The sequence below is a fragment of the Triticum aestivum genome, chromosome 5A (genome assembly GCF_018294505.1).
Source record: "Triticum aestivum cultivar Chinese Spring chromosome 5A, IWGSC CS RefSeq v2.1, whole genome shotgun sequence".
Classification (NCBI taxonomy): Eukaryota; Viridiplantae; Streptophyta; class Magnoliopsida; order Poales; family Poaceae; genus Triticum; species Triticum aestivum.
In genome coordinates this window covers 531867697-531879993 of record NC_057806.1, presented here as the reverse complement: position 1 = coordinate 531879993, position 12297 = coordinate 531867697, and the positions used below count along the sequence as shown (strand labels likewise).

At 45.4% G+C, this 12297-nt stretch overlaps 1 long non-coding RNA gene across 1 annotated transcript; it reads right to left on the bottom strand.

Annotated features, from left to right (window-relative positions):
- Nucleotides 1–4891: 4891 nt before the first annotated feature.
- On the bottom strand, nucleotides 4892–8188 carry LOC123104536 (uncharacterized). The gene is made up of 2 exons (XR_006450423.1): nucleotides 6528–8188; nucleotides 4892–5753 (listed from the first exon to the last, which is right to left on the bottom strand). It is a non-coding gene; the product is annotated as an uncharacterized lncRNA (long non-coding RNA).
- Nucleotides 8189–12297: the final 4109 nt, after the last annotated feature.

Here is a 12297-nt window from a genome sequence, read left to right as displayed (position 1 = left end):
TCTGCATATGCTAGGCTCGTCAAGTTTAACCTGAGTATTCTGCGTGTGCAAAACTGGCTTGCACCCGTTGTAGATGGACGTAGAGCTTATCACACCCGATCATCATGTGGTGTCTGGGCACGACGAACTTTGGCAACGGTGCATACTCAGGGAGAACACTTCTTGATAATTTAGTGAGAGATCATCTTATAATGCTACCATCAATCAAAGCAAGATAAGATGCATAAAAAAGATAAACATCACATGCAATCAATATAAGTGATATGATATGGCCATCATCATCTTGTGCTTGTGATCTCTATCTCCGAAGCACCATCATGATCACCATCGTCACCGGCGCGACACCTTGATCTCCATCGTAGCATCTTTGTCGTCTCGCCAATCTTATGCTTCCATGACTATCGCTACCGCTTAGTGATAAAGTAAAGCATTACGTCGCGATTGCATTGCATACAATAAAGCGACAACCATATGGCTCCTGCCAGTTGCTGATAACTCGGTTACAAAACATGATCATCTCATACAATAAAATTCATCATCATGCCTTGACCATATCACATCACAACATGCCCTGCAAAAACAAGTTAGACGTCCTCTACTTTGTTGTTGCAAGTTTTACGTGGCTGCTACGGGCTTTAAGCAAGAACCAATCTCACCTACGCATCAAAACCACAACGATAGTTTGTCAAATAGACTCCGTTTTAACCTTCGCAAGGACCGGGCGTAGCCACACTTGGTTCAACTAAAGTTGGAGAGACAGTCGCCCGCAAGCCACCTGTGTGCAAAGCACGTCGGGAGAACCGGTCTCGCGTAAGCGTACGCGTAATGTCGGTCCGGGTCGTCTCGTTCAACAATACCGCCGAACCAAAGTATGACATGCTGGTAGGCAGTATGACTTATATCTCCCACAACTCACTTGTGTTCTACTCGTGCAAATAACATCAAACCATAAAACCTAGGCTCGGATGCCACTGTTGGGGAACGTAGTAATTTCAAAAAAATTCCTACGCACACGCAAGATCATGGTGATGCACAGCAACGAGAGGGGAGAGTGTTGTCTACGTACCCACGCAAACCGACTGCGGAAGCGTTGACACAACATAGAGGAAGTAGTCGTACGTCTTCCCGATCCGACCGATCCAAGCACCGTTACTCCGGTACCTCCAAGTTCTTAGCACACGTACAGCTCGATGACGATCCTCGGGCTCCGATCCAGCAAACCTTCGGGGATGAGTTCCGTCAGCATGACGGCATGGTGACGATCTTGATGTTCTACCGTCGCAGGGCTTCGCCTAAGCACTGCTACAATATGATCGAGGTGGAATATGGTGGCAGGGGGCACCGCACACGGCTAAGGAACGATCTCAATGATCAACTTGTGTTTCTAGAGGTGCCCCCTGCCTCCGTATATAAAGGAGCCAAGGGGGAGGGGTGCGGCCGGCCAGGAGGAGGGCGCTACTCCTACCGGGAGTAGGACTCCCCCCCCCAATCCTAGTTGGAATAGGATTCCGCGAGGGGGAGAGAGAGAGATGGGGGCCGGCCACCTCTCCTTGTCCTAATAGGACTAGGGGAGGGGGGAGGTGCGCGGCCCATCATGGGCTGCCCCTCCTCCTTTCCACTAAAGCCCACTAAGGCCCATTTAGCTCCCGGGGGGTTCCGGTAACCTCCCGATACTCCGGTAAAATCCCGATTTTACGCGGAACACTTCCGATATCCAAACATAGGCTTCCAATATATCAATCTTTATGTCTCGACCATTTCGAGACTCCTCGTCATGTCCGTGATCACATCCGGGACTCCGAACAACCTTCGGTACATCAAAATGCATAAACTCATAGTAACTGTCATCGTAACGTTAAGCGTGCGGACCCTACGGTTCGAGAACAATGCAGACATGACTGAGACACATCTCCGGTCAATAACCAATAGCGGGACCTGGATGTCCATATTGGCTCCTACATATTCTACAAAGATCTTTATCGGTCAGACCGCATAACAACATACGTTGTTCCCTTTGTCATCGGTATGTTACTTGCCGGAGATTCGATCGTCGGTATCCAATACCTAGTTCAATCTCGTTACCGGCAAGTCTCTTTACTCGTTCTGTAATACATCATCCCACAACTAACTCATTAGTTGCAATGCTTGCAAGGCTTATGTGATGTGCATTACCGAGAGGGCCCAGAGATACCTCTCCGACAATCGGAGTGACAAATCCTACTCTTGAAATACGCCAACCCAACATCTACCATTGGAGACACCTATGGAGCTCCTTTATAATCACCCATTTACGTTGTGATGTTTGGTAGCACACAAAGTGTTCCTCCGGTAAACGGGAGTTGCATAATCTCATAGTCATAGGAACATGTATAAGTCATGAAGAAAGCAATAGCAACATACTAAACGATCGGGTGCTAAGCTAATGGAATGGGTCATGTCAATCAGATCATTCAACTAATGATGTGACCTCGTTAATCAAATAACAACTCTTTGTTCATGGTTAGGAAACATAACCATCTTTGATTAACGAGCTAGTCAAGTAGAGGCATACTAGTGACACTCCGTTTGTCTATGTATTCACACATGTATTATGTTTTCGGTTAATACAATTCTAGCATGAATAATAAACATTTATCATGATATAAGGAAATAAATAATAACTTTATTATTGCCTCTAGGGCATATTTCCTTCATATGCAACTCCCGTTTACCGGAGGAACACTTTGTGTGCCACCAAACGTCACAACGTAACTGGGTGATTATAAAGGTGCTCTACAGGTGCCTCCGAAGGTACTTGTTGGGTTGGCGTATTTCGAGATTAGGATTTGTCACTCCGATTGTCGGAGAGGTATCTCTGGGCCCACTCGGTAATGCACATCACTATAAGCCTTGCAAGCATTGCAACTAATGAGTTAGTTGCGGGATGATGTATTACGGAACGAGTAAAGAGACTTGCCTGTAATGAGATTGAACTAGATATTGAGATACCGACGATCAAATCTCGGGCAAGTAACATACCGATGACAAAGGGAACAACGTATGTTGTTATGCGGTTTGACCGATAAAGATCTTCATAGAATATGTCGGAGCCAATATGAGCATCCGGGTTCCGCTATTGGTTATTGACCAGAGACGTGTCTCGGTCATGTCTACATAGTTCTCGAACCCGTAGGGTCCGCACGCTTAAAGTTAAATGACGGTTACATTATGAGTTTATGTGTTTTGATGTACTGAAGGTAGTCCGGAATCCGGATGAGATCGGGGACACGACAAGGAGTCTCGAAATGGTCGAGACATAAAGATCGATATATTGGACGACTATGTTTGGACACCGGAAAGGTTCCGGAAGTATTTGGACATTTATCAGAGTACCGAGGGTTACCAGAACCCCCCCCCCCCGGGAACTAATGGGCCTTGTTGGGACTTAGTGGAGAGAGAGAGGGGCCGGCCAGGGCAAGAGGCGCCCCCCTCCCCTTGAGTCCGAATAGGACAAGGAAAGGGGGGCGGCGCCCCCCTTGGCTTTCCCCTGTCCCACTCCTTCCTTCCCCCTCCTTCTTGGATTAGGAAAGGGAGGGGCAAACCTACTTAGAGTAGGTTTCCCCCTCCTAGGGCGCGCCACCCCCTTGGTCGGCCCTCTCCTCCTGCCCCCTTTATATATGGAGGAGGGGGGCACCCCATAGACACAACAATTGATCATTGATCTTTTAGCCATGTGCGGTGCCCCCCTCCACCACAATCCACCTCGGTCATATCGTAGCAGTGCTTAGGCGAAGCCCTGCATCGGTAGCATCATCATCATCGTCACCACGCTGTCGTGCTGACGAAACTCTCCCTCAACACTCAGCTGGATCGGAGTTCGAGGGACGTCATCGAGTTGACAGTACACCACAACACGAATGCAATGGCATGTAATCTACCGGGAGAAGGCCCTTAAGAGGGCAGATAAACTGCCAGGACAGAGTTTCTCCCGGCAGATAGAACTGCCACAAGAACGGCTGCCGAGAAATAGATCTCCCGGCAGATACAGATCTACCGGCAGTTGCACTGCCAGGAAACGCTGTTTTCCCGGCAGATAGAAGTATATGCCAGTAATAGTGCCCCGGCAGATAGTCTGCCCTTGACTTTTACTTACCCCGGCAGTTTTCTTGATCTTGGTAGCATATATATTTCTTTTTATTTCTATTCATACAGGAATTGATTCAATATTCGGTAGCAGACCTCAAACACATATTGACAAAAAAATTCAATATTTCAACATTCATGGATCCATTCAGTAGCATCCAACTACATCGGTAAACAGAATTTACATAAGACAATAAGATTTCTTTTGTTCAAACTAAGATACAAATGGTTTGATCTTGACGCACAGCTGCAGGCATGTCCAGGAAGAAAAATTGCTTGTTCACAACCGTTTGTTGGATGGCTTTATTAGATGTCTTGTGAATAACAGACTCGCCACCATCCTGTGAGACCGTGTCCTTCAAAGAGAGCCACATGTCTCTCTCGAAGAATCACCAAACTTGCATTGATTTTGAAGATCGTAGCTTAATCTCGCCCCACATGATTGTGTTGTTGCTACGAATACAAGAAACATCATGTAGACATCCTAGTTGACAGGTACAACTACTATCATGCATGTACTTAAAGTTCTGTAGCATTCTAACAATCTCCTCCTTGTGACAAAACTTACAAGCTTGAGAAAAAAAACTTGTTGAACTGCTGAGAAAACAAAATCAAGTTTAAAATTTTTGAAGTACAAAATAGCAGCATCTATGAACTAACAAAATATTAACATCAAACCAGGAAAAGATTAAAAAACTGAATACAGGACAAAGCAAAAGATATGATAGCTGTACCTTTTCTAGAATTTATTTCAGACTTTCAGTGTGTGTATATATCTATAGCAATATTACTATCGATGATTATAAATGAAATTTTTTGACACTTCCAAGTACAATTCTGGATGTATAGTAAATACTAAGTAGTAAAATGCAAGGTCAAACAATTTGTACACATGTTATGCTTCCTTTTTCCCCAAAACTGCATGCCAAGCATAGCATGTTTATACTTAGGAACTCACTCGGGTGAGACAGTAAATAGCAGTGTTCATCTATGAGATGTAGTTTAGCGGTTCGTTTTTCTAATTACCCCGAAATAAGTTTTCAAGCCATATTCCTAACAATCTGCAAGATACAACACTTATCTAAAGAGTACAACGCCCAACAAAGTCAGTACAAGTAGCATTACTTTCACGGAGGGAGTAAAGTAGCATTGCTTCAATTCTAATTGTAACCATCGACAACTTTCAAAATCCAAAAGGCACAACTTACAGAAATAAAGAAGTAAAATGTATGAGTTGCTAAACTTTAGCACCTTCATTCCAATATGCAAGTACAACCGATCAAAAATTCAGAAGTACATGTAAACTGGTCTAGCATTGATTAAACAAGCTACACCAGATCCTTCTAGCACATGGGTATGTGTCCAAATTCTGGATCATACATCAGCACAAAATCACGCGAAAGATAATATCAATCTAGATTATCTACTAGAAGAGAGAACAAATCCATATGGTACCTCGTTTCGGTGATGGAACTACCAAGACAGGTTTGCTGACCTGACTACTAAATATTGGCAGCATCTTTTGGTTCCTGGTCGCTCACTCCCGTGTCGCTCGCATGGGCTACACCAGTGCGCCCCACCGTAGCCACTGCAGGACCTCGGCATCTTGTTCTTTCTCTTTGGCAGCTTGCCTGCATTCGATCCATTGAATACACACTATTAGAAGAGCCCTGATCTCTGTCTGCTCTTGGCTTAGAACCAGAATCATGCAACCTCGGTCCATAGATAAGGCATTGTTTAATTTTTGTATGTTGTGCATTTAACGAATAGGAAACTGGATGCTCACTGGATTGTGCACTCAGTTTTTTTGAAAGACCAGTCATTACGAACCAAACTTGAAATTTGAAACTATGAACCAGTTGCTATAATGAAAAGAGTAATAACACCAATACAAACAACATGCTGCACTATTTCAGTATGATACAAATACAGATAATTTTACAGTATACGCTTAGTTTCTTTCAAGTTGTACAAAGTTAGATGCATATAAGGATGATTTACTGAAAGGATTAAGGTCAAATAAAGGGCTTTCTGCAAGGAATGGCCTGAACAAGAACATGTCATAAAGCAAACAATGAGTCTAGCATCATCTGAGCAGAGTATGGCAACAATGTCATCTATAATCCAATACAATATTTGAGATGTACCATTTGGCAAAAAAATCATTGGAGAAGCTCTCGTTGTACACAAAATTGTCTACATGCTCTATATTTTGGCAAAGAACGTATTCCAATGCAGCACTTATAATAGGAACACACATAAAAATAGTTTAACATGCACTGAGTTGATCAAGTGAACGTGAAGAGAATTAAGATATTGAGGCTAACATGAAAATTTCAACACCATAGCAGGGCCCATAACACAATTACTAAGGATGAACAATAGAAATAGCAAAGAAATCTCACTGTTGGTTGAGAAGGAGAGGAGGCGGGGCTGATCAGGCGGTGAAGCAGAGGGCGTAGGCGGTGCTGCTTGGGCGAAGAATTAGAGGTTAGGCAACGCTGCTTAGGCGCGAAGATGAAGATGAGGTGCTACCCAGGGCAGTCAACGTAGTCAAAGCAGCGCTGCTTGGTGGAGAGGACGAGGAGGAGGTGTGCTTCTCAAAGGAGACAAAGACTAATTACATAATTTAAAATTCAAATTGAAGGACCAAATCAACGGTACAACCATGATAAATGAAAGAATTTAAGAAACATGGATCCTCGGATAATCACATTCATATCCTGAAGCTGTACATGCATGGGTGTGAGTCGGATTGCTACATCAGTTCTTGTTCACATCACATCTATGCAATAATAACTTAACTATGGAAGAAATTAGAATAGAGGGCCTAGAATTCTGCACATGATACGGTCTCCTCCAAGCTAAATGCCATATTTTGAGATAGCCCAAACAATTGGCCTAGAACTGCGAACTATTCACAAATCTTCTCAGAACAAAACTCGCAATTGTTACAATTTTCTGTAGTGACTTCCAAAGCACAACCAGTGCAGTACATATCCAAACAAAAAGTTTGCCCAATGTATGACTGAGATAGGAAGTGTATGTATGGCCTAGCTAGCTTTACATAATCCGCATTCATGTTATTAAAGGTACTAGCCCCTTCTAATTTATTGACTATGGAAAATAAAATTTAGAGGCAGAGATGCCACTTGCTTTTCTTGGTCTAGCTTTAACTGAAAAGGCTGTAGTGTGTAATAATACTGACTTGCTCATAAAAGTACAGAGCAATCTGCATTCCATAAATCCTAAGATGCAAGTAACATATTGAATTCTGAAACGCCTACACATATGGTTACGATCTGCTTTCAGTACCTCACTTTCCATCTGATGATTCAATTAAATCTCATTCATTTTGGAGTCTACTCTCTTCGCCTTATTTCTTTAAACTCTATTTTAAGTAGTTTCTATCTAATGATTCAAGAAATTATCACAAACTATAGCTCTTGTTCTGTCCACATATCACACATCACAAAACATATACCTGAGACTAATAAACCTCATAAGACAAAGAGAAATCTCACGGGTTGGAGTGAGGAAGTAGAGGAGACCCCGATGTAGTAGACGCGGCACTGCTCGTGTGAAAGAACGCAGAAGCGGCATCTGCTCGGGGGAGAGGATGTAGTCGGCGCTCTTCGGGGAGGGGACGAAGACGTCGCAGGAAGGAGCTTCTGGAAACAGCGACGCTGCTCGGGGTAGCAGCTCCTGGAAGCGGCAGCGCTTCTCGAGCAAGATCTCCTGGAAGCGAAGGCGCTGCTCGATGGAGGATCTCCAGCGAGCGGCAGGGCTGGTGGTGAATGGTGGTCGGGGTGGCGGAGGGAGCTCGGGGGAGTGGTCGGGGCGGCGGAGGGAGCTCGGGGGAGTGGTCCGGGAGGGGATGGCACTGGGGTGGCATGGTCGGGGATGGAGGTGGCATTGGGGTGTTGCGGGGGCGGTTAGCAGCCGCGGAGGGTAGGCGGCGGCGGTGGCGGAGGGCGCTCGAGGAGGAGGCTAGGTCAGGCGGCCGATTTGGGGATTTTGGCGTGAGTCAAAGATTGGGGATTTTCTTTAGTATTTGGAGTGGAAATTTTCGCCCTTCCCGCACTCTCCGGCGTTATCGCGCGCATAGGCCAACGAGTATTATTGTTGTTTTAGTTCTGCCGGCAGTCTATATACCGTTGGGTACTTCTACCGGCAGTTAAGAGATTCCTGGCAGATAATCTGCCCTTATGATGCTATTTCCCCCGACAGTTAATTGCTCCCAATCAAAGATTGTGGTGTAGTGTGAACGTGTGCAGAACTCGGAGGTGCCGTGCGTTCGGTATTTGATTGGTCGGATCGTGAAGACGTATGACTACATCAACCGCATTGTGCTAACGCTTCCGCTTTCGGTCTACGAGGGTACGTGGACACACTCTCCCCTCTCGTTGCTACGCATCACCATGATCTTGCGTGTGCGTAGGAATTTTTTTGAAATTACTACGTTCCCCAACAATGCATTTGTAGTGTAGCCCCTTGCTTGCGAGTACTTTCGATGAGTACTCATCGTTGCTTTACTCCCCATTTTCCCCCTTCCTATACCCGATTGCTGCGACCAGACGTTGGAGTCCAGGAGCAAGACGTCACTGTTGACGAAGACTCCTACTTCTCTGGAGGTGCCTACTACTACGTGCATGCCACTGACGACGACCAGGAGTAGTTTAGGAGGATCCCAGGCAGGAGGCCTCCGCCTCTTTCGATTTGTATCCCAGTTTGTGCTAGCCTTCTTAAGGCAAACTTGTTTAACTTATGTATGTACTCAGATATTGTTGCTTTCGCTGACTCGTCTATGACCGAGCTCTTGTATTCGAGCCCTCGAGGCCCCTGACTTATAATATGATGCTTGTATGACTTATTTTATTTGTAGAGTTGTGTTGTGATATCTTCCCGTGAGTCCCTGATCTTAATCGTACACGTTTGTGTGTATGATTAGTGTACGGTTGAATCGGGGGCGTCACAAGTTGGTATCAGAGCCGACTGCCTGTAGGAATCCCTCTTCCACACTCCTTGGCCGAAGTTGAGTCTAGACATTACGAAACTTTTTACTAACATGGCTGTGTGCCTTATGGGACCACGTCGCCATTTGGGTGGTATTAGGATATTTTACTCCTCGATCTTTACTCTGGGACTCTGAACTCTCTTCTATTCAGGTTAAATGAATTTACTAACTCTAACGTTAGGATCCGGTGACCACATTCACCCCAAAGTTGGATAAGCCCTAGTTATTCTTTAGAGTAGTATATTGAACATTGTCCACACTGTCATTTGACTCCTTTAAACATCTTTGTTTTCAGATGGAACCCACGAGACAGGTCGTGCGGCACACGACGGCCATTGGTGCCTCAAGATCACCTGTTGTGTTGGTCGAGATGATGACCTGTCTGGGTTATCGCTGGCACCCTGAGTACACCGTCTACGAGGAGTACCAGGACTTTAACCAGGAGCAATACCGTGCCATCGTCCACCGCTACTCTCGGGAGTATGACTCCACTATCGTGCTACACACTGCTCATGGTGTTGGAGTGACTATCGGCATGGCGGTCCATGATGTTGCTTATGCTGCTCTGACACATCTTCATGGAGAGTATCGGGAGTTGGACACCTCCCCTTTCAAGCACATTGCTATCTCATCCGATGTCGGTGCGGAGGGGTGCTACAGTGCTTCCTACTCCACTGTCACCCGAGAGCCCTTCTGCCATCAAAACCTGGTTCTGCATGCTGATGGGCTGGATAGAGCAAACCGATCTCTTCGCCACGAGTTGTATACCACCCGTCAGCACTTGTACCGTGCTCTGACGCTATTGCACCCCTCTGTATGATCTGGTGATTTGTCGCGTTCTGTGATCTACCCTGCCAGGACCGTGATGCCCCAGGGCGTCGGCTGGCCAGATGTGGGAGGCTATTCTCCCGTACTTGGTCCTCTTCTGCCACCTGCGCGTCGGGTTCCGCACCAGAGTATCCGCGAACCCCAGGCTACTCACATGGAGGACTTCCCGCCGCGTCACTACCAGCTGTCAGGCTACACCTACCTCCACAGTTCCTCCTGGGACCGATGTAGGCTTGCCTGTTATTGTTAGATGCATTCACCGCGAGCCTGCGTGCTGCCTATGATGTTCTTAGTCTATATACTGAACTCTGTGTACCAAACTCTATGCATGATCTCTTTTGTAAGATATGCCAACTACTATGTAGTATCTATCGTGTTCCTTTCATTATGCATGTTTCATCATGAATGATTCTTGTCCTTGCAAATTCTCAATGCTGAACTACCCCTGTTATATATTAGCAGGATGGTTAGACCAGGTGGTCGTGGTTGTGGTGGCCATCCCCCACCACCGCCTGAGTACATGGCTGGGATGATGCAACAGTTTGAGCTGAATTGCCAGTTCATGGAGAATATTATGGCTTAGTTTCCTCGCCCCAATATGAACCAGCAGCCAGCCCAAGTGACTCTGCAGGATTTCATGTGCCTCAACCCAACTGTGTACGACAGCTCAACTCAGCCTCTGGATGCTGATGACTGGCTCTGTGACATCACCTATGAGATGGAATCTGCTGATGTAGCCCCTGCCAGCTATGTGACCTTTGCTTCCTTCTTCCTGAAAGGACCCACTGCTCAATGGTGGGACAGCCACATGCGTACTCTGCCGGTAGGAACAATCATCACCTGGCCAGACTTCCAAGCTGCTTTCCATGCCCGCTTCATTCCTCAGGGAGTCATGGACCAAAAGAAGCACGAGTTCCGCAACCTCAGCCATGGCAACAAAACTGTCGAAGCTTATCAGCGGGAGTTTCTGGACTTGTCCCGCTATGTTGAAGAAGACATTGCAACTGATGCATGCTACCTCTTGAGCACTGCGTTGGATTTCCCCGAAGAGGAGAGGATGATGCAGCAAAGTAGCGTAAGTATTTCCCTCAGTTTTTGAGAAACAAGGTATCAATACAGTAGGAGGCTACGCACGAGTCCCTCGTACCTACACAAAAACAATAGTTCAACGCAACCAACGCGCTTAGGGGTTGTCAATCCCTTCACGGTCACTTACGAAAGTGAGATCTGATAGAGATGATAAATAATATTTTTGGTATAGAGATGCAAAGTAAAAAGTAAAAGCAAAGTAAAAGAAAAGCAATAATAAAGTGATGGAGATTGATATGATGAGAATGAGACCAGGGGGCCATAGGTTTCACTAGTGGCTTCTCTCAAGAGTATAAGTATTCTATGGTGGGTGAACAAATTACTGTTGAGCAATTGACAGAATTGAGCATAGTTATGAGAACATCTAGGTATGATCATGTATATAGGCATCACGTCCGAGACAAGTAGATCGACTCCTGCCTACATCTACTACTATTACTCCACTCATCGACCGCTATCTAGCATGCATCTAGAGTATTAAGTTAAAAACAGAGTAACGCCTTAAGCAAGATGACATGATGTAGAGGGATAGTTTCATGCAATATGATAAAAAACCATCTTGTTATTCTTGATGGCAACGATACAATACGTGCCTTGCTGCCCCTTCTATCACTGGGAAAGGACACCGCAAGATCGAACCCAAAGCTAAGCACTTCTCCCATTGCAAGAACAACCAATCTAGTAGGCCAAACCAAACTGATAATTCGAAGAGACTTGCAAAGATAACCAATCATACATAAAAGAATTCAGAGAAGATTCAAATATTATTCATAGATAGACTTGATCATAAACCCACAATTCATCGGTCTCAACAAACACACCGCAAAAAGAAGATTACATCGAATAGATCTCCACGAGAGAGGGGGAGAACATTGTATTGAGATCCAAAAAGAGAGAAGAAGCCATCTAGCTACTAACTATGGACCCGTAGGTATGAAGTAAACTACTCACACTTCATCGGAGAGGCTTGGATGATGATGTAGAAGCCCTTCGTGATCGATGCCCCCTCCGGCGGAGCTCCGGAACAGACCCCAAGATGGGATCTCATGGATACAGAAAGTTGCGGCGGTGGAATTAGGTTTTTGGCTCCGTCTCTGATTGTTTGGGGGTACGTGGATATATATAGCACTACAAAAAAAGACAAATCCGTGACATTTTGGGCCGAACGATTTCTTTTCTGTCATACATATGACACTTCTATGACGATAATTGTGACAAAACCCGGTATCATCATAGATGTG